The sequence below is a fragment of the Candoia aspera genome, chromosome 6, assembly GCF_035149785.1.
Source record: "Candoia aspera isolate rCanAsp1 chromosome 6, rCanAsp1.hap2, whole genome shotgun sequence".
NCBI classification, from domain to species: Eukaryota; Metazoa; Chordata; class Lepidosauria; order Squamata; family Boidae; genus Candoia; species Candoia aspera.
The window spans coordinates 16,722,310-16,744,467 of NC_086158.1; the positions used below are offsets into that span (position 1 = coordinate 16,722,310).

At 41.3% G+C, this 22,158-nt stretch overlaps 1 protein-coding gene across 8 annotated transcripts in view; it reads left to right on the forward strand.

Annotated features, from left to right (window-relative positions):
• Window positions 1-11,718: 11,718 nt before the first annotated feature.
• Window positions 11,719-22,158, forward strand: part of MECOM (MDS1 and EVI1 complex locus) — a 76,401-nt gene continuing 65,961 nt past the window's right edge. For 7 of the 8 annotated variants that reach the window (XM_063306466.1, XM_063306468.1, XM_063306469.1 and 4 more), the window contains exons 1-2: window positions 11,719-12,112; window positions 15,082-15,216. The gene's annotated coding sequence lies outside the window, so the exon portion shown is untranslated. The remainder of the gene's footprint in view (window positions 12,113-15,081; window positions 15,217-22,158) is intronic. The other variant, XM_063306473.1, reaches the window with a different exon arrangement.

A 22,158-nucleotide genomic window follows, 5' to 3' on the forward strand; every position in this document is an offset into this window, starting at 1 on the left:
TTCGAACCGCCGACCTTCCGATTGACAGCTCAGCGGTTTAACCCGCAGCGCCACCGCGTCCCTATATACTGTACACCTGAAAAAATCCTGTACTAGAAATCCTATTTGTACACATGTATTTAGTATCCCTATGAAAACAATATGCACACTATTTGGATTAAGAAATCTGACCTGTTAATATTTTATTGTACCTAGGAAAGAAGAACACTCTTTTTATAAGTATATACAAATGATACACAACTCTAAAGCTACTGTTAAAAGACTTTGGTTTCTAGGCACGTTCTTGTTTACAGGAACAATGAGTTTAACAAAACAAAGCATTTTTAAATGGTTAGGTTTCTTGGGAAAAGGCTTTTTTTTAAAGCAAAAATATAAATATATTTTCAAAAGTGCCTTTTGGGGGCTTTCGTGCCTGTGTTATTATTTTTAATTGCTTATTTATAGTTAAAAGCAAAACCGAAAGTGTTATCTGCTAAACAAATAAAACCATTTTTGCCTTTGAATATTGTGCAAAAGTATCAGTTTTTCTTTTTTTAAAAAACAAACAAAAAATGGACTAATCCGAATCTCAAATCCCATATCCCAATTCAATAATTTGTATTTAATTAAGTCCAAGGAACAAGGTAGTTGGCAACAGGGCATCAAGGGATCTGATACTTACTAGCACATCAGACGCCTGGGCAATAATGGGGTGCTAATTTTGAAAGCCTACACCACTGTCCTGGAAAAAAAAAGATATTGCAGAAAATCAAGCCTCCAGCACTCCTGGCCGAGCCCAGACTGACCCTAGCAAATGAAAATAATCAAAAGTAATTAGAAGCGTGCTGGATTACTCCTCAGAGATCTAAGCGAGAGAATAAACATGCCGTAGTCCTTCGAGCCACTGCAAAGGGCCCATGTCTGAGCTGTTAGGTGCCCTGACCTTGTCCACATAAAGATGTGATTTATGAAGTGCAGGGCACAGCAGCAGGGGCTTCTGTCTTCTTCAGAAGAACCAAATTACTGAGGTGGAGATTAACATGCTTTCAGTCGGGCCCATTTCCAGACCGGGAGCGGGAGGGGGAGATTTTTTATTATTATTATTATTATTTATACAAAAAAAAAGCATTTAAATTCCTTTGCTTCTCCCTCTCTCTTTGGGGCTGTACAGTAAAAAGAATCAACAACCCTGTTTTGCAAGTAAGACAGAATTCCTTAAAAAGAACAGTTAGGGAGTGCAAACAGGATCTTGGATAAATACGGAACAGAATATCGATCTTGTATTTTGTTAAATGGATTTGCCTTTTTGTCTTACCTGAATGGGTTCCTTATTTGCACAATAAAAAAAAGGAAAGTAAGCAAATGTTTTTAAAAATCAGATCATGAGTTTTTAAAAAGATCTATTAATAACTTGGAAAAGGAGAAAGGTCATGCAGCCATACTATTTCCTTTCTTTCTTTCTTTCTTTCTTTCTTTCTTTCTTTCTTTCTTTCTTTCTCTTTCTTTTTCTCTTTCTTTCTTTCTCTCTCTCTCTCTCTCTCTCTCTTTCTTCCTTTCTTCAAAAAAAAAAGCCTTTTAAGTCTTATAAACTTGGCTTATTAACCAGCTGGGCTGAAAAGACAGCAAATATGAGAACAACTGTCCTCCCCAGGAAGCCTATTAGCAGTGGACAGTTATTTCAACTTCCTTTCCTTTCCTTTCCTTTTTCCTTTTTCCTTTTTCCTTTTTCTTTTCACAAGGTGCCGGAATGTGCTGTATCCATAGGTTCTCCATTAGAGGAACTATTACTTTGGGGACAGCCCTAGAGTTTAAAGGCTTAAAAGAGGCATCCGTTTACACTCCGGTGGGAATAGCTACCAGACTGCTGTACTTATGCCTCACTGCCACTATTATGGAGGCTTATTTTAAATAAACAATTCTTTAAAAAAAATCTAGGCCACTGTCTTTTCTGAGAGATTGTGGAGCTCTGGACAAATCACAGATAAAGGAGAATTCAAGGGTGGATTTGCCTCTTTTTTGAAGTAAAAAGAAAACCTGAGTAATATGAGGCATTTCTTTGTAGCTCTTACTTAGGACATCAGATGCCTTCAACATCATGAGTCCCTTTTCTCTGATATATCTCCAGTTCTCTATCTTATTTGCTAAAAGACTTACCTGAAGGCAAGATCAGTGTTCTCCCAGATATCCTTTGGACCTTTCTGACAGAGGGAGGGCCCCCAAAAGTGTTTTCCCCTCCTTATATATAATCACTGTGTAATAGTTGGGGTACTCCCCAGTTCTAATTTCAATGCTATGCAATTCACTGGGAATAAGACATATTTCTCTATATGTACAGAGATCAGCAGATCTGCAGTGCAGTTCAGTGTCCATTTTTTCTGGAATTGTGTCCCATTGGGGAAAAAAGTGGGTAGCTTCTGAGCAGCAACAGGGAATGGGGAAGGTGGGGGACACAAGGAGTAAGTAGTAGCTACCCTCCTCCTAGCAAATACCCAGAAAACAGAGGCAAGAGAAATCAATAGTCGGGGTGCTATATCTCATGTTATCCATAACTGCATTGCTCTTGACCAGTGTTTTTTAACATCAGTAGCTTTAAGATGTGTGGACGTCAACTCCCAGAATTCTCCAGTCAACATGGCTGGCTGGGGAATTCTGGGAGTTGAAGTCCACACATCCTAAAGAGGCTGATGTTGAAAAACACTGCTCTTGACTGAGGATGAGGATGATGATTTGAGTGATGTATCACATTATATACCACCTGCCGTTCTCTTCCACTTTTCATGTGCTGGCATTGGCTAGAGTGATGACAGCCACCACTGCTCCTTACTGGACATAGACAAATTACATTGCAAAAAGATGTCTGCAGTCTGGCCTTTGCTTAACACAATCACTTAATTTCCATTTTAGTAAAGGTAAAGGTTTCCCTTGACATTAAGTCCAGTCGTGTCTGACTCTAGGAGGCAGTGCTCATCTCCGTTTCAAAGCCGAAGAGCCAGCGTTTGTCCATAGACACTTCCGTGGTCATGTGGCCAGCATGACTAAACGGAATGTCGTTACCTGCCCGCTGAAGCAGTACCTAATTACTGCTCAGTATTATTTTATTTAACCTGCAGCACCACCACGTCCCACTAATTTCCATTTTACCATGAAGCTAATAATAAGAGTCCCTTTTTCGGGAGAGATGGGTGGTGATAGAAATTTGAAAAATAAATAAATAAAATAAAATGATACTGAGCAGTAATTATTATGGAATTATCAGAGTGCTGAACTTTTTCTGTCCACAGACTCAAATGGCTGAGTGTCTATCAGTTTGGAAGCAAAAAACAAAACAAAGCAAAACAACACCTAAATAATACAACTTTGTAAATATGTGGGTTCACCCAACACATTTAACTTGACTATTGAAGTAACACCTTTTTTTTGTTCACACAGTACATTAAAGTCCAGCATAACCACATGGCTTAAACTCATCCAAAATGCTAAATAGAAAATCAACATTAAAGCTAACCAAGGTTAAAGTGTTTTTTAAATGCAGCTCTAAAGCAACTTGTTGGCCCACAATCAGATCAAATCACCAAGCTCTTGAAATGACCCGGTTAAAGGTACTGTATGAAAACCTTCCAGTACACATTGAGAAGTATTGAAGCTTTTGAACTACTAGAAAAAGAATATTTAACAACAAAAGCAAAATCTGTCTGAAAGAAGTTGTAAGTTTACAAAAAGCTGACAGAAAAGAAAAGAACACGGTGGACCGTAGAATCTAGACGAGCAAAAACTCATGATTCTCTGAGTTTATCAATTTATTCTATAGTTGACAGCTGTTAAAATATGGAGCATCTGAACCGTAATCTTAATTTGCTACCCACACATCTCTTTTGTTTAAGAAGTAGGAAGTCAAACCAATGGTTGAAATTCCTATTATAAAATAGGCCAGTATAATTATGATCATATTATAAAGAAAGGGGATAAGTCAGGGAAAGTTCCCAGTTTCCCTGTTTGCAATGCCTTCCACAAATATAATAATCTGGAGATCATCATAATCAAATTTGATATTAAGAACAGATTATGCATATGTATGTATGTATGTATGTGTATACACACACACAGAGAGACATATATGTATATGTGTGTGTATGTATGTGTGTGTGTTTGTATGTGTGTGTGTATGTATGTGTATGTATGTGTGTGTGTATGTATGTATATGTGTGTGTATGTATGTATATGTGTGTGTGTGTGTGTGTATGTGTATGTATGTATGTATGTATGTATATATATATATATATATATGTGAGAAAGCATGAGAGCTTCATAGATGGAGCTGGAGTAAAATATATTTCTTTATTAAGTTGCGTCATGTAAAGTTGCTTCAAATGTTTCAACTACTGCAAAATATTCTAATTCTCAGTGTTCTACCTGGATTCACAAAGCACATGAACTTGGTTAGGGAATTAGAGCTAATTTGGTATATGGGTTAAAGTGCTGGCCAAAACCCAGGGGACCGTGAGTTCTAAGCCTCCCTTTGGCATGAAAGGCAGCTGGGTGACTTTGGGCCAGGCATCCTCCCTCAGCCCAACCCACCTCACAGAATTATTGTTGTGGGGAAAATAGGAAGCAGGAGCATTAAGCATGTTTACCACCTTGAGTTATATATAAAAAGGTGGGATAAAAAACTAATAGTAATAATTAACCCATTTTCTGAGTTTGCTCATACATGAAGTCCTAAACTAACATTAACAGCTAGGTTTATATAACCTATTAAGCCACACACACATGCAAAAGTCCCTAACCCATGCTAAAGCTAGTCAAGTAGCATTGAATTCATCTGCTAGATCTTCAATTGTCTCATGCATCCCCAGCATCTGTCTCTGGCATTGTCTCTTCAGCATTAAAATATCCCTGAACATTTTGTAAGATACACAGTTGACCAAGGAGCATTCTGATGGAAGCTGGGATATGCAGTGTTCAAAAGGCTTCATCCCCTAATGAAGGATATGCGAATAACAGCCCATTTTCATGGAATTGCAGGATTATAAATCTTTCTCTCTCCCGCACCCCATCTCCAGGGCCACATGAACCCTATTCTGGGTTAATTAGGCCCACAAGTTCCTTGCTCTGCCCTAAGGCCCTAAAATAATCCACCACCCACCCATTTGCAATATGTTTCCAAGAGAGCTAATCTCAAAACCCGGAGACAGAAGTCAATCCAAGTGACCGTAATGGAGTACAAGGGCAAGATGCTGTGTTATGAAATGTGCTGTGGATGTTTGTATTTTTCATCATACTTAATACCACTGATGTTTGCAGCATATGCTAGTATATAGATTGCTGATTGGTCTATCATATAGAAGCTTTGACTACAAAGGCTATCATATAGAAGCCAAACTACAAAATCTGGATTTCAGACCTTATGAATTCAACCATGTTGGGGATACTGTCTGAGGACTATCACATTTTCTTTCTGAAGAGCTGCTTATTTTTCACAGGTTTAGGCAAGTAGCTACAACCTGGTCCCCTATATGCTGGGCACAGTTATATTGATGACATTTTCTATGATGTGTGTCCACTTTTTGAGCAGTAGATCTTGGGTATACACTAAAAACATGTAGAATAGCTTCATAGATGGAGATGGTGAGGGATGATAAAGCAGTCTGAAAGAGACCGCTAATGCTCCTCCCCAGGTAAACATCTTAGACCAGTGTTTCTCAACCTTGGCAAGTTTAAGATGTGTGTACTTCAACTTCCAGGATTCCCCAGCCAGCATGGCTGGCTGGGGAATTCTGGGAGTTGAAGTGTTCTTGTGTTGTTGTTTATTCATTTAGTCGCTTCCGACTCTTCATGACTTCATGGACCAGCCCACGCCAGAGCTTCCTGTCGGTCGTCAACACCCCCAGCTCCCCCAGGAGTCCATCACCTCTAGAATATCATCCATCCACCTTGCCCTTGGTCGGCCCCTCTTCCTTTTGCCCTCCACTCTCCCTAGCATCAGCATCTTCTCCAGGATGTCCTGTCTTCTAATTATGTGGCCAAAGTATTTCAGTTTTGCCTTTAATATCATTCCCTCAAGGGAGCAGTCTGGCTTTATTTCCTGGAGGATGGACTGGTTGGATCTTCTTGCAGTCCAAGGCACTCTCAGAATTTTCCTCCAACACCACAGTTCAAAAGCATCGATCTTCCTTCTCTCAGCCTTCCTTATGGTCCAGCTCTCGCAGCCATATGTTACTACGGGGAACACCATTGCTTTAACTATGCGGACCTTTGTTGTCAGTGTGATGTCTCTGCTCTTAACTATTTTATCGAGTTTTGTCATTGCTCTTCTCCCAAGGATTAAGCGTCTTCTGATTTCCTGGCTGCAGTCAGCACCTGCAGTAATCTTCGCACCTAGAAATACAAAGTCTTTCACTGCTTCTACATTTTCTCCCTCTATTTGCCAGTTCTCAATCAAGCGGGTTGCCATAATCTTGGTTTTTTTGAGGTTTAGCTGCAAGCCAGCTTTTGCACTTTCTTCTTTCACCTTCATCATAAGGCTCAATAGGTAGGGTGAGAGTATACAGCCCTGCCGTACTCCTTTCCCAATATTAAACCAGTCCGTTGTTCCATGGTCTGTTCTTACTGTTGCTACTTGGTCATTATACAGATTCTTCAGGAGGCAGACAAGATGACTTGGTATCCCCATACCACTAAGAACTTGCCACAATTTTTTATGGTCCACACAGTCAAAGGCTTTAGAACAGTCAATAAAACAGAAATTGTCCTAACAGTCAGGAATCACGCTGAGACGAGGAGTAGGTCTCTAGTGTTTATTACTGCTACATAAGACAGAATCCTAACAAACTGAAGAAGCGTGGGAAAACCCAGACAGATAAACCCCAAGAGTTAAGGCAGGTCTGATCTGTGTCTCTCTGAATGGCTGCTTAATTCGTCAGTACTATGCATGCGTTTTCCACCCTGGATAGAGGCCCCCTCCTGCCCCCTGGATAGAGGCCCCCATCAGTACTCATGACAGAAATAGATGTTTTTCTGAAACTCCCTGGCTTTTTCCATTATCCATGGGATATTGGCAAGTTGGTCCCTAGTTCCTCTGCCTTTTCTAAACCCAGCTTGTACATCTGGCAATTCTCGCTCCATGAATTGCTGAAGTCTACCTTGCAGGATCTTGAGCATTACCTTACTGGCATGTGAAATGAGTGCCACTGTTTGATAGTTTGAACATTCTTTAGTGTTTCCCTTTTTTGGTATGGGGATGTAAGTTGATTTTTTGGAAAACATTCTTGTGTTTTCCAAATTTGCTGGCATATAGCATGCATTACCTTGACAGCATCATCTCGCAAGATTTTGAACAGTTCAGCTGGGATGCCGTCGTCTCCTGCTGCCTTGTTATTAGCAATGCTTCTTAAGGCCCATTCAACCTCACTCTTCAGGATGTCTGGCTCTAGCTCACTGACCACACCGTCAAAGCTATCCCCAATATTGTTATCCTTCCTATACAGGTCTTCTGTATATTCTTGCCACCTTTTCTTGATCTCCTCTTCTTCTGTTAGGTCCTTGCCATCTTTGTTTTTGATCATACCCATTTTTGCCTGGAATTTACCCCCAATGTTTCTAATTTTCTGGAAGAGGTCTCTTGTCCTTCCTATTCTATTGTCTTCTTCCACTTCCATGCATTGCTTGTTTAAAAATAATTCCTTATCTCTTCTGGCTAACCTCTGGAATTTTGCATTTAATTGGGCATATCTCCCCCTATCACTGTTGCCTTTTGCTTTCCTTCTTTCTTGGGCTACTTCTAGTGTCTCAGCAGACAGCCATTTTGCCTTCTTGGTTTTCTTTTCCTTTGGGATGTATTTTGTTGCCGCCTCCTGAACAATGTTGCGAACTTCTGTCCATAGTTCTTCTGGGACCCTATCTACTAAGTCCAGTCCCTTAAATCTATTCTTCACCTCCACTGCATATTCCTTAGGAATATTAGTGAGCTCATATCTAGCTGATCTGTGGGTCTTCCCTAATCTCTTTAGTCTGATCCTAAATTGTGCAATAAGAAGTTCGTGATCGGAACTACAGTCAGCTCCAGGCCTTGTTTTTACCGACTGTATAGATGTCCGCCACCTTTGGCTGCAAAGGATGTAGTCAATCTGATTTCGGTGTTGTCCATCTGGTGAAGTCCATGTATAAAGCCCTCTCTTAGGTTGTTGGAGGGAGTTGAAGTACACACATCTTAAAGAGGTTGATGTTGAAAAACATTGTCTTTGACTATTTTATTTCACAGAACTGTTGGGTGCTGCTGAAAAAAAAGGATAAAGAAAACGTTTTTTTAAAAAAACCACTCCGTGCCCAAATTTGGCATTCTTCAGATAAATTGCACCACAGCTGCAATCATTCCCGGCTATATAGACCCTGCTTGCTGGGGATAACTGGAACTGTAGTCCAAGCACTGTGAAGGGCCCAGATACGAAAAGGCTGCGGGTCGAGTCCCTCTGACCTGCAGTCTGCGTCCCACTGCAAGCAGCGGGGGGGGGGGGGCAGGCTCCCCTTGCTCTAAATGGTTCTCGACTGCGCCCTGCTACCTTTCCCGCACCGCAGCCTCGAGCCACCGCCTGGGCTGCGAGGCTCGGAAGAAAAGCCAAAGGGCCTCTCGAAGGCCAGCCCGCAACGCCATCTACCGGCCAGGAGCAGCCATTTCTTCGCCTTGGCACCTCTCCTCCCAATCCGGGGACGGAAATTGGTGCCACGGACTCCGCGCCGTTGCTCGCCCGGGTATCGCGGGGCAAAACCCGCCGGAGCCTTCCTTCTCGCGTCTTTGCGCCGTTCCTCCTCTTCCTCTTTTTCCTCCTCCTCCTCGTCCTCGTTCCGCGGCGAAAGTGCTTCTGCGCGGGGCGAACGCGGGGGTCGGGGGAGAGGGTGCGAATTTGGGTCCGGCCGGGTTCCGCTCCGGCCTGCGTTTGGGTGCTCTGGAGCCATCAGTTTCCCAGATTACTTGTATTTAATACCCAATGCATCATAAAGCAAATCCCTCATCCTGACAGGGAGAAAATAGAACAGCTCAGAGCTCGAGCTGCTCCAATTTATGGCTAAATTAAAAAAAAGGAAGGGAGGGAGGGGGGAGAGAACGAGGCATCCGAAGTGGCAAGAAATCGAAAGAGGAAAAGCGGGGGCCGGAGGAACCTCCCAAACTTCAACTGCGTTGGAAAGGTCCCGGGGATTGTTTTTTATTGCCCCCGGTTACTCACCGAGGTACCTCTTCCCACCCCCGCGCCTTCCTTCCGCCCCTGACAAGCTCGTAACAAATGCCGGGCGCGCTGGCTGCCCACTTCTCTGGCCTCCCCTCTTGGAACAATGGGCATTTTCCAAAAGAACAGTTCAGTGTCACCGAGAACAGGCCGCGCAGACGAATTAATCAGCGTCTTTTGTCACTTGTGCCACCGGCCCTTGATGGCCTCCCCCCACACCTGCCCTCCCCCCTCCTGGCACTCCCTAGATACTTGGGACCCTATCCCCCCTCGGTTCCCCAGCTGTTGAGAGTTCCAATTCTCCACATCTGGAGGTTCGGGGAGGCTCTTGTTAAAGAATTGCGCACTTAACAACAACAACCCGTTCGGTGGCTCTCAGGGGTAAACCCCAACCCTAACCCCGCCCCAATATATGTGGGGATCCAGACGGATGGCACGTACTCAGCCAAGTACCTTTCTCACGCCCCCCTTCCAATGTGGGTCTCCTTGCAGGATTTGCGTGCATGTGCATGTGCATGCGCACGTGCATGTGTGTAAAAGTGCAAAGCAACTCCCGTTTATTGTTAATGCTTCTGAATTTGGACTGCAGCCCTCGCTAAGTTCAATTCGTTGGGAATCGTTCTACTTTTACTGTGACCCTGCTCTCCTTTTTTAAAACCCAATTTGCAGTCCCGGTAACTCGATTTCCAACAGGGGAAACGAGGCAGAATAGACAGCCGAAGGATGCCTGTGAGTGAGGGTGAAGTTATTAATCCGAAATCCAGGTCCCTCTTCTTTCTGTTTAACATATTTTTGTAACGTAAAATGCTTGCTTAATGCGTCTTCATACTACAAAGAACAAGCCGCAAAACTTGGTTATCGTCTTTGGGAAATAAGAAAGGCTCAGGAAAAGTCGAAAATACTTATTTCTGAATATTTGCTTTATATGTTTTTATATGTTTCCATGTGCTGATATGAAAAGTTTAATAATAGTTTAGCATCGAGGATTTTTAAAAATCTGTACCGCCAACCCGTTAAAATGCCGCTGCGCTTTTTCGCTCTAAACACTAATATAACATGCCTATATTTTACGAAGATAGAGTGAAAAATGCTGATGACAGACACTGGGGAGGTGGGGGTAGAGAGACACAATCAAACCCCGATTAGCAAGTGTCAAATATAAGCCTTGGAAGTGCCACTAGTGTCACTAGATGGTCCCTTTATGGAGACAGGCACGGATCACTTGCATGAAATGCGCGTAGATCGCAAGCGCTTCGATTTGCCAGTTCTGCTGTTGGTTAGTCGAAGTCGCCAAACCAACGCCAATAAAACCAGTTCCAGATATCAATGTGTGCAAGTTCACCTCGTCGCATCCTCGCTACCGAGGCTGCTTGTTCAAAAGTAAAATAAAGCGCTGCCGATCTGCGTAAAACTCGCCCCGAGTCAATATACCCGGAGAGAGCAAGGGCGCTGCACTTTCTAGACTCCGCTGGAGCAGAATGAGGGGGCGATGGGATGACTCCCCCCCACCCCGCCCGCCTTCGGCCTTCCCTGCGAAAGAAAAGGAGGGCGAGGGAGGGCTTTCCCCCCCTTAACAAAAAGCCCTCCCAGCCAAGCCAGATCTCCCGATTGGCCGCCGGTGACCTGGATGGGACCGACACGTTTCCCGGGGCCGGGCGCATCCGTAATCAGTCCGCCGGGCGAGGGCTTCTGCCTGGGCGACCTTTTTGTGACCTCTCTCGCCAGAGGAGGCGGCTGTCACTTTAAAAATTGACTGAAAGAGGAGCCTCCGTCTGGCTTCCGAGCGGCCGCGGAGGCGACGAGGTGGGGAGGGAAAAGAGATACCTCTTCTGGGGCTCGCCAGCTCCCCGCCACCCCGCCCTACCCCGCTCCCTTCCCTCCCCCAGCAGGTCTGGTTAAAGGGGCAGCTCGCGGGGCAGAGACGCCCCTTGGCCGAGGGTTGCAAGCGGGGGAGAGGGGAGGGGAGGGGAGGGGAGGGGAGGGGGTCCTGTCCCCAGAGCTCCTAGGACAGCCCGGCAGCGGGGCGCAGCGCGGGGAGGAGGCGCCGAGGAGCTCTCTCACCACCACCCCGCCTCTTTCTCCCTGGCTCACGCGCTTTTCTCCTCCCTCGCGATCAAGCGGCGGCGAAGTGAAAAGGAAGTTATTTTTCCCCCTCTCGCGCGCACCCTCCCTCCCCCTGGGTAACTTTCCCGACTCCACGCAGACGCACGCGCGCGCGCACACCCACCCAGCCACCCACCCTTCCCACTCACACGCTCGTCCACCCCCTGCCCCCCGCCCCCCCCCCGCAGCAGCCAGAGGGCACGCCAGGCGAGGGGAAGAAATTAACACGCCGGCTCGGATTCTATGGGGACAATTAAAGCGATCGCCGCGCGTCTTCTCGCCCCCGCCCCGCCCGCGCCTCGCCGCCCCCGACGCCGGCAGCCCCCTGCCTGAGAGCCGCTTTCTCAGCGGAGAGCGCGAGCTGCCGGCCCCCCCACCCAATTCTTCGTAACCCTTCCTCTCCCCCCGCCCCACGCCACCCCCTCGCCGAGCGAGGACCCTGAGAAGAAGTTTCCAAGCGAGGAGAAGAAAGTCCCCTCTCCCTCCCCCGTCCACCAGCCCGCCCCAAATGCCGGAGCAGGAATTCGAGCGCTTCAGGAAGCCGAGCCGGCGGGACTGCGCCGGGTTTCCTAGACGCCTTTCTTTGGCGAGCGAGGACTGCGAAGGCTCGTAGGGAGGGGGGGGCGCGTTAAGGCAGCGGGGGGGAATCTCCTCTGGAGCGGTTGCTGACAGCTGCTTGAAGGATTGATTGGCGTTATTATTGTTATCGCTTTATTTTGCAACCCTCCCCTTTCCCCCCTCCCGCCCCCCTTTCCGCGGAAAGGAAGGATTTTGGGGGGAAAACGTCGGACCGGTGATCTGAGCTGGGCAAGGTAAGACGATCGCACGAGGCAACTCCCCAGAACAAGAACAACCCCTGAGGGGGTTTGCTTCCAGGAGGCCCGGACACTTTCGCTCCCTTTCCCCTTGTTTTCCTGCCCAGTTCGTGGGTTTCACTTCCAAAAAATTCACCCAAAGCCTAAAATAAGAACTTTGTTTCTTCTCCGCCGCCGCTGCCCCCCAACGGTTGATCTACAGTCTGTTGTCATCTGTCTCTGGGGCAAATAAAGGCGTGGAAGGAGGGAGAAGATAGACCGCGAGGTGTGTGTCTGGGTGCGGGGCGGGGAAGTGGGGAGATGTGACGCCTGTCCATCTATCCCAAATGATTCTTGCTTAAGGAAGCCAATGCAGGAAATTTGGGAGCAGGTAAACCTACTTGTATCCACAGGGATGTGCGAGCATGCAATTGCGGGTTGGTGGGAGAGCGGCGGATTGCAGTGATTCGATTAAAAGTAAGAATTAAATGGCATGTGATTCTTGGAGCATTTTTTTCAGCCTTTGATTTTTGTTCTCAATGTGTTTGAGGAGAAAGTTTGCAGTTCTGATTTATTTAACCCACTGGACAGAAGGCTTCTCTTTCTCTTTTTAAATAAAGAACTTGAATTAAGTATAGCCTATGCCACGCATGAATGATGGAAAGAAAGAGAAAGGAAATAATCAATCATTGGCATCAGACTGAGTAGAAGAAAGGCAGGGAAAGTGAATGATCATGACTGAAGCAGTTTTACTTTTCTACCCAAAGGGCACCAGTTTGTTCAAATGCAGCAACTGGAAGGGGGGGGAAAAAAAGAAAACAAACCAACTTCAAACCCTGATCTTGAACTTTACATGTCAGTTGTTGGATTCATGCCTCAGGAATAATTTGAGTTGAAGAAAAGTCTGGATGAAAAATGAATTATTCAAGGAATTAGGTCTGGAATTGGAAGGGTTTTCTTCTTTGCACTCAGTGTGCACTCCTCTGCATTTTCTAGAATTCTCCTGATTAGCAGCACTTCTGAACCTTGAATGAAAATGTAAAAAGTTGCATCTCTTAATAAATCGGGGTGGGGGTCAGTTCAGAGGGTGGGCATAAGGGGAAGGATGAATGCTTGAAAGGCACTACATCTTCTAATAACTGATCTATCCTGTCTCAGTAACACCCCCCCCCCCATTCTTGGGCTTCAGGAAGAGGCCCAGATAAGGCAGGATTGGCCTTCTGTATCAAGTCTTTTTCTATATGTATGTAAGTATTCCTTTGCCCTGTGTCCACAAGCCATTTCTTTGAACACAAGGAAGTTGGTTCGAAGCGCACCTTCATTCTTACCCGAAGAACTAATTTTTATTTTATTTTATTATTTGTTGTTTCCCGGATGATCCAGCCAAAGTCTCAGGTGATGAGGTGAGGTTAGTGGGGTGAAGCCTGATTTCGTCTGAAGGGATGTGGAAGTAATTTTGCGCTAGAAGCTGAAAGCTCAACTTTTCTTTCTGTGTGCAATGGAGGCGCTGAGCCAGAAGGCACAAAGCTCCATGTGTAAAAGATTCCAAGGCTTAATTCTTCTCCTGAAATTGACTTTGAAGTGGCTTTTCCCCGGCAGGCCCCTCTTTTCAGGGCATGCATTAAACATTAAAAATTGGTGGCACCCTTGTTGGTTTAAGTGCCTGCTGCTTAACAAAACATACAAGAGGCACTTTCTTAGTGCTCTGTTGCCTTCTGCCCTGGGCTTTGTGCCTCTTTAAGTTTTGTGGAGAGTTAATGATCTAAAACTGCTTCTGGGTGATTACCTGAACTCTTGGTGAAAAATGCTTTCGGGCTAGGGACATGTTGCCCTCCAACTTTTGACTTTAACTTCAGGTGAGCCTGGATAACATAGCTTTATCCACTAGGTTCATTTAATTGCTAAATTGGAGCTAGTCACTGAGATGGTTTATCCTTTCAGAGGAAACTTTCTTTAGATTTTTATTAGATGAGATGATAAACAGTACCAAGATTCTTAAGGCATATAGTTCAAAAGCAAGAACTGCTATGAATCTAAACATGCATTAAAATTCAGTCTTTGCATGATCTCTTCCCTTCTACAATTTCCCATAAACTTGAATTGGTTTGGTTTTTGGTGGTGGAGTTTTGTTTTGTTATTGGTCTTAGTAGTTTTCAATTTTACAGGAGCAATTTGTCTAAAAGTCTGTATGGAAAATCTATGAGACTAAGGCATCCAAAATGTACATTTTTGACATACCTAGTTGAAATCTCAGATGAGGCCTCTAGACAGGCAAATTGTGATACTGCATTATAATATTTAGCCCTTTATCATAATATTCTTATAGCATATTATTTCGAACATAACCTATAGCAATTGCATTACGTTTGTTTTTTAATCTGAATCAGTTTAGGGATATGTGCCAAAAGCAGCTACATTTTGAACAAATGTTTACACTTTACTGCATTTATTTTCTTTGGTGTGGTATAAAAGAGGCTCTGTTATTAGGTAATTCCTGCAGTTTTATTCCTTGACTGCACATGATACAAAACTTAAATAACAATTACTTCTTCTAAACCTAATCTTTTTTTTAACCAATGAAATTTTGAATGGGAAAAGATTTATTAAATGTAAACTGCTAAGAGGCAACTTATAGATATGACGCCAGCCAGTTTTGCATCTGTTTGCCAATAACTAAACTTAACATTTTGTAAAAATGACCAAAGTCATGAGTTTTCATTAAAGGACTCTTATGATTTTTCCACCACATTTTGATTATAGACAAATATATTGCAAGAGGCATATCTGTGTGACAGAGTAATTGTTCTTTTAATTACTGGGGCCTATTTGATCTAATTGTTTCTGTGAAGTCCACTGAAGAAGCATACTTCATTATAAAACATGCTTAAGCCCTCTTCTATTTTTATTTGAAGGACTGTGATTTATTTTCAGTCTAGCTGAATGAGAGGACAGCAACAACAATGTCTTGTTTTGTATTTTCTCTCTAGATCTTGGATGAGTATTACAATGTGAAATTCTGCATTGATGCCAGCCAGCCAGATGTAGGAAACTGGCTAAAGTATGTCAAATTTGCTGGATGCTATCATCAGCCTAATCTTGTTGCATGTCAAATAAGTGATCAGGTATGTAGTGAACATTTTCTGGGCTTATTTTTAGCAGCTTTCCATGGGAGGAAAACAAAATAGCAGAGAACCCAAGTTGTTGATGTGCGCTAACTGCAATTATTGGGGGGGGGGATAAGAACCAGGTTAAAAGCAAAAAATATGTTAATAGATGAAATGTTACCCAAGTTAGTATACTTTCTGCTTCATTTATATCAAGAATGAAACATGTGATGCATATAATTTATACACATGTGAAGTTATCTGCTTTTCTGTACTTTTAATATTTACAAATTAATGTACTAGTTAACCCGAATATCTAATTCTCAGTTCAAACTTTAGAAATATATTTGGTACATATCTCTGAAATTTTTTAAAGAACTTTACCAATATAATTCAGATATCTTCTACCTATCAGGATTGAGGCATTTTTCTTTTCTGGGGACAGATAATTTTTATCTCTCTCCTTGCTTAAACAAAATCTGTTTTATTTTTTTTTCCTGACAATTTAGGAATGTCAAACAGGATAGGAATGTAAATGCAACTGTATTTACTCCTTTTAAATTTCTAAGGGATAAAAATTACTGAATTATGTTTTGCTTTGGAATGGAATGGTATTCGTCTTTGTGTTTCCTCTTCAAATATGTAATATAAACTGTGAAGACAAAGTAATTTATATTTTTGCCATTTTTAAAATTAATAGGATGAAAGATTTGAGGGTCACTGATTTTTTTAAAGTTGTATTAATATTTTTCATATTAATAAACTATCATATCTTATAGCAGAAAACAACCTGCTCCATTTTTATAAAAAAAAAATTGAGGCTACAATCCTTAATATGCACTTCTTAGTATGTACTTACATACATACTTACTTGGAAGGAAGCATCAGTGATTTCAACAGAACATGCTTCTGAGTAAATATATAGAGAATTGTTCTGTAAATCAGGTGTATTTTTAACCCTTGTTATTTTATTTAATTACCTTGTTATTTTATTTAATTACCTTGATATGACATGGTAAATAAAATCACAAGTAGGCATAAATCTTCAATGGATAACAGTTCTTGCCAATCAAATCTTTACTGTAGGCACTTTTGTTCTTATATTCTCTGCTGTTCACAGCATCCCACAGATTTACAGAGCAAAAGAACACATGCATTCTTTTAAATTTGTGGCCCTCTATCTTTTAAAGCAGTGGCCTCATAAGGTCCCCTCACTAAACATGTATAGGAAGGTTGAACAAACAGAAAAACTGGGCCCTATCAGTTTACTTGCCGACCCCATGGTTTAAGTAAAGAAGCAATAAAGCCATTAGCAAATGAAATATACATTCAGAAAGTTGCTGTCTAGTTGGCAAAGAAAAATGATCTATCCTGAGATTGTGCAGGCAATTGCAGAAAGGAAACGACAGTGTTGTGCTCAATTTATTTTTACTTATAGTAAAGTTTAGCTGTGGAAAAGAAAGAAAGAAAGAAAATATAATAAATAAATCCAAATGGATTTAATGGGGGAGGGGGAGAATGGCTGGCTTAGGGCCTGCATCTTGATCATGTACTAAAAATAACAAAACATATGGCAGACTGAAACAGAAACACATCTAGAATATGGAACAGTCGCTCCAACAATTTCATCAAGTTTGGAGTGAACATCATGGAACTCGTTATTTTTTAATGTTTACATTTTCCACATTTGGTAATGGCACCTGTACTCTTGCCAACAACTCTTTTTTTAAAAAATCATGTTTATTTTATAACTATTTTGTGCCACTTGTAGCTCATATTTAGGTAACTGATCTTTCTTCAAATCTGTAAATAAATAGCCACTTGTACTTTAGGTAATATGCAGATGCAGTGATAAAAAAAATGACAGTCATTCACATCTGTATATCCAGTTAACAGTTATATACACATTTAATATATGACACACCATATTACAAACCAAGAAATAGTCATATACTAAACAGATTGGGGGATCCCGTTTCAAGCTTTAAACTAAATGACTGTCCATAGAACTAGCTTCCCATTCTGTTAAGAGTTGTTGAGAGTCAGGCAGCAGGCAGCATACAAGTTTATTATTATTATTATTATTATTATTATTATTATTATTATTATTCCAACTGAAATGTGGATGGGAAGTTAGTAAACTATCATGAATCACACTGTGAATTTGATTTTATACAATGAAATGTCTGCTTAGATGCAGGGTAATCGTACCTAGAGTGTGTGTATGGTAATATGTCATTAACCTGAGTTCTACATAATCTTGCACACCACCAAAGGTCATTCCCTGTTCAGGAGGCATGGAAATGGAAGTAGCACATCTAGAATTTGCAAATGTCTAGAAACACAAATTTGCAGATCTCCTGATCTGTACTTCAGGAGATCCAAGGAAGTTTAATGTGCTAACACAGCTGAGGGCGACCATTCACCACATGGTTGCCCTGCTCCATTCCTCCATAAGGAAGAACAGCTGCCAACTGGTGAATTAGCCCTCCTTATCACTTAATAATACTTCTCAAGCAATGAGGGCATTCATTAACTGCTGAGACCAAGCAGGGATACTTGATTAGCAGTAACTGTGTTAACATCTAATTAGCTCCAATTAACGTATAAAATTCACAGGCAAACACTGCTTTATCAGGGATGAGAAGGAGTCTTTTATCAGTCTGGGGAGCTAAGGATGAACACTATTTCACTGGGCTGACTTGTAGACTGTTGGAGATGTGACTTTCAACTGTGTCTCAAAATCTAGGAGAGCCGGAAGGAAGGAAGGAAGGAAGGAAGGAAGGAAGGAGAATTTTTGGTGCTGTTTGTGTTTAAGCATTGCTTTCAAACTTTATTTGTCATAGTTCTTTGCTACTCTTCAAGCAATGTCACTCTGAGTTTCTTGTCTGAGGTCATATTTCATCACTTTGGATCAACTTTACAAAAGAACAGGTTTCCTTCTTATAACAGTATAAATAAGCTGTACTAAGATGAACAACTTCAACATAATGGGATGCAGTCAAAACATGTAGGCTGAAAACAACTCATATTTCATTTGATTGGAAGTAGAGCAGGACTTTTAAGACTGGATGGGGGAGATTCGTTCTCCCTTTGCAGTAAAGTTGATCTAGAATTTCCCAGGTCTGTCCTATTATCTCCTGTCATGTCTAATAACTTTTAAAAGTGTGTAATTCAAGATGCTCACAAATAATGAATTCCAAACACTGTGCAACTGGTTATTGCTGTTTTTCTCTGCATCAGGATATCAGAAATTCTTATAATGTACTTTAAAAGGGTGTTATCAGCTACATTTATCTTTTGCAATCTAAAATCAGTTTGGAATTGATAAGAGGTAGAGCAATTTGCTAAGATTTTTTTTTTCTTTTACTGGGTGCAGGAGGAAATTTGGCCCATTTGGTTTCAAACCGAGATTTAGGACATCCCTGTGCTTCTCTTTTCCATTGCATCAAGGCACTCAGCACCTGTCTTCTCAAAAGGTGCAAATAGTTTGTAACAAATTTGTATGTAATGCAGGGATATATACTTCACATGGCTGTAAATCAGTGAGATAATGCAAGTGTTTGTGTTTGCGTATATATACATGTGCATTTTAGAAACTAGTTGAAGAGCAGTTTTATTATTTGATGAATTTTAATATTTGGAAAATTATAATATGGAGAACCTGGTTTTATGTGGCACACTGAGAAAGTTCAGATATACTGCATTTAAATATAAAAATATCTGCTTTCCCAATGATAGGGAAATATGGATATTAAGGTTTACAGAATTCCCTGAGGACATGGAATAATCACCATGCCTTTTACAAGTAGACACTCCTCATTATTAAAAGAAAACTGTTGCCATCCAGCACGTGAAACGAATAAATATAAAGTTGATGTTAAAAACGCAAAAGTGCAGATTCAAAAGAACTGGTGCTGAGCAAAAAATTGATTATTAATAAAGAACCTGGTACATATTGAATGTGTGCATGTTTAGTCAGTCTTGGGTTGAAGAAGGTCCACTGAATTCTAGAACTGTGCAGTTGTAAATGTGCTTACTAGGGAGTAATTCTTACTGAATGCAGCAGGAAGAACTTCCTTCGGAGTAAATCTTTAGACCGCAATGTAGATATAACAGTGATGGCAAGCTCTTTTAAAAAGATAGCAGTATCTTCCATCAACATAGTCAATTGTTGGCTAGTTTTTGAAACCAGGTCAGAGGGTTTATTATATTTTAGATATTAAAAGCATATGGATTATGTATGTAGTTAAGGCTGCATTTCGTTGTATAACAGAGCAGGGTGAAAATATCAAATGCATCTTTAGTGCTCATGCCAGAATTAGACTACCATAGGGACTTTTGTCTGATTTGCATTACAAAAGTCATATTTTACTTGCTATACTCTGGAAATAAAACACAGTAATTATTCTACAGTCACACATGCGTATAGCACCTATTATATATATATTTTTTCAAACATACCTTTCCAAACTTTTAAAAATATATAAATATACATAAAAAATTTAAAAATATTTTTAAAGTTGATGGCTTTTTACACATATGCAGGCTCAGCAACCTGAGCTGTCTAAGTAATAATTTTCATGTTTTTGAAGATACACTGAAGCTTAAGCTTAGTGAATTTATATAGATATCAATTTCATTTAGAGCTCAGATCTATCAAACATTTCTTACATCCTGTCTTTTTCAGTGCAGTCCATTATTTAAAAAAAAAGCAAAATTTCATCCCAAACCTAACAAATATTTACCCGGGTGCTAGTGGTTTTGCTGTTATTTAAGTCTATTTATTTCAGTGGATTTAATAACTAACACTGATATAGGACTGCACAATTCTGCAGTTCTCAAACAACTGTTTTAACTGGTTTATGGATTAGACTGAGAGCCATTGATATACCTCTTAAAGACTTCAAAAACAGAACTGTGCCACCAAAGCTGAAGTTGAAGATTTGTGTATTTGAATTTACCTAAGAGCTATAAATTTAGAAAGAATTATTATAACTTATTTAAATACCTCACCCATAAATAGGAAGGTTACATTTTTTTTAATCTGGATGGACAGTCCTGATAAAGGATGAATTTAGACACAGGATGCCCATTTATTATTGCCCCTTAAATAAAATAAGATACATAGTACGGTCTTCTGGACAGTGCTATTGTTCTTAGTAAGTGGAGGATAGCTTTCAATGCTTGATTTACACATGGAAATTGATAATTTCACTGCTGCTTTTCAAAGTAACCCCATGAGATGGGATACTCTTCAGGACAGCAATCAGCAGTGGCTCCATGATTAGAAATCAATAGGAAGATACAGATGTCCACGGTCTGCTGCTCACCTTCTCAGATCTCTGGGTTTGGCTTCTCCTTGCTGTTCGTGCCTTATACCTTGTATTCTCTGGACACGCTAGCAAGGACAGGATGAGGAAACAGATCTTCCATTTCCTTTATACTTTCTGAAGAGTTGCTACAAGGACCGAGAGGGGAAGTGAGGACCACTGGGTTTGCCTTGCCAGTGGAATTCTCTAAGTCTGGGACTGAAGCAGCATATAGTCCTACACTGGAGTTTTCCTTCCCTTAAAGCATTTGGCAGGAATACTATTTTCCTCGTGTAAAGAAACAGAGTTACAAATGTTCATTGTTTAGCAAGCCAGACATTATTTGGAAGAAGAGTAGGTGACACAAAAATTCAAGGCTGGAATTGGCTACCAAGTTACCCCTTCCCTGGTTCCTTGAATTATGCACATATATAGCAGTCTTTTCTTACTTATCAACAGTGATTCTGTGCTCATGGAGAGGCCAAAGCAAGCTTTCTAGAAAGCATGCAGAGATGAGAGCTGATGGACACCAGATGTCAACCAATTCCAGAGGCATTACCCAACTACGGAAAAAGCTGCCTTTCTTGTATTGGTCAATTTGCAGCCCTCAAAAGTAGAGTATAAAAATGGCATTCATTACTGACTGTAACTTGCAGGCAGTTGATACAAGTGAAAGCAGACCTTCATACCTGAGGGAAAGGGTAGATTATCTAGTGCTTCCAAATATTTTGGACTTCAGTAATCATAATCCTTGACAACATTGCCCAGGATGTTATAGTCTAAGACATATAGAGGAAACCATGTAACTTACTCCTGCTTTATAGAGGTTGTTTAAGATCAAGTTCACAGGTCTTGCACTGGCTGTTTTTGAGGAAGAACTCTTCCTAAAACTGAAATAATTTTTTCAGAAATATTATGTAATTGCAAATCCTACTAATATACATTGAAAATATTTGGACAGCTAAGCTTTAATAAGCACAACCATACAAGCTTGCTGATATTAGCATAAAGAAATTTGCTGATGGGAGGTTATCTAAAAATCTTGTAAACACTTGAGAATTAATAGAGAAGATTAAAGATACCTAAAGTGGAAGAGCTGTAATTCACTCAGTGGTTTCTGGCAATTCCTTGCTTTTTATTTTATTTTTTAAAAAAAAACATCAGTAGATGTTAACAGAGGAAAATTCACTTTGAATTCTACTCAAGGTAGCATTCTGTCACTAAAATCTTCCAAGAACATCTAATAGTTAAACACTCCCATTTTCTTGAAGGAGAGTTTGTCGATTGAGTTTTATCATACTATATAAAGACAGATATATGTGTCACAAATGGCAAATTGTTATTCATCGTATTATTTCTCAAAATTTAATAAGTGTCTCAAATTTGGTCCCAACACATCTGGTGAGCTCCAGGTTGTGGAAACCTAGTGTAAGATCAGAGGAAGAAGATGTAGAAGAATTACAGGAGAAATCCATCTCTGATGGCTTAAAACATGTGAAGCTGTACTGTCCTACAGCATGCAAAGGCAATCAAAGCTAATAACTGAATTCACATATATAACAGCCTTCTCCAACCTGAGCATCTTCCAGATGTAGATCTTAATTTCCAGAATTTTCAGCAATGGAAATGCTGGCTGGGGGTTGCAGTC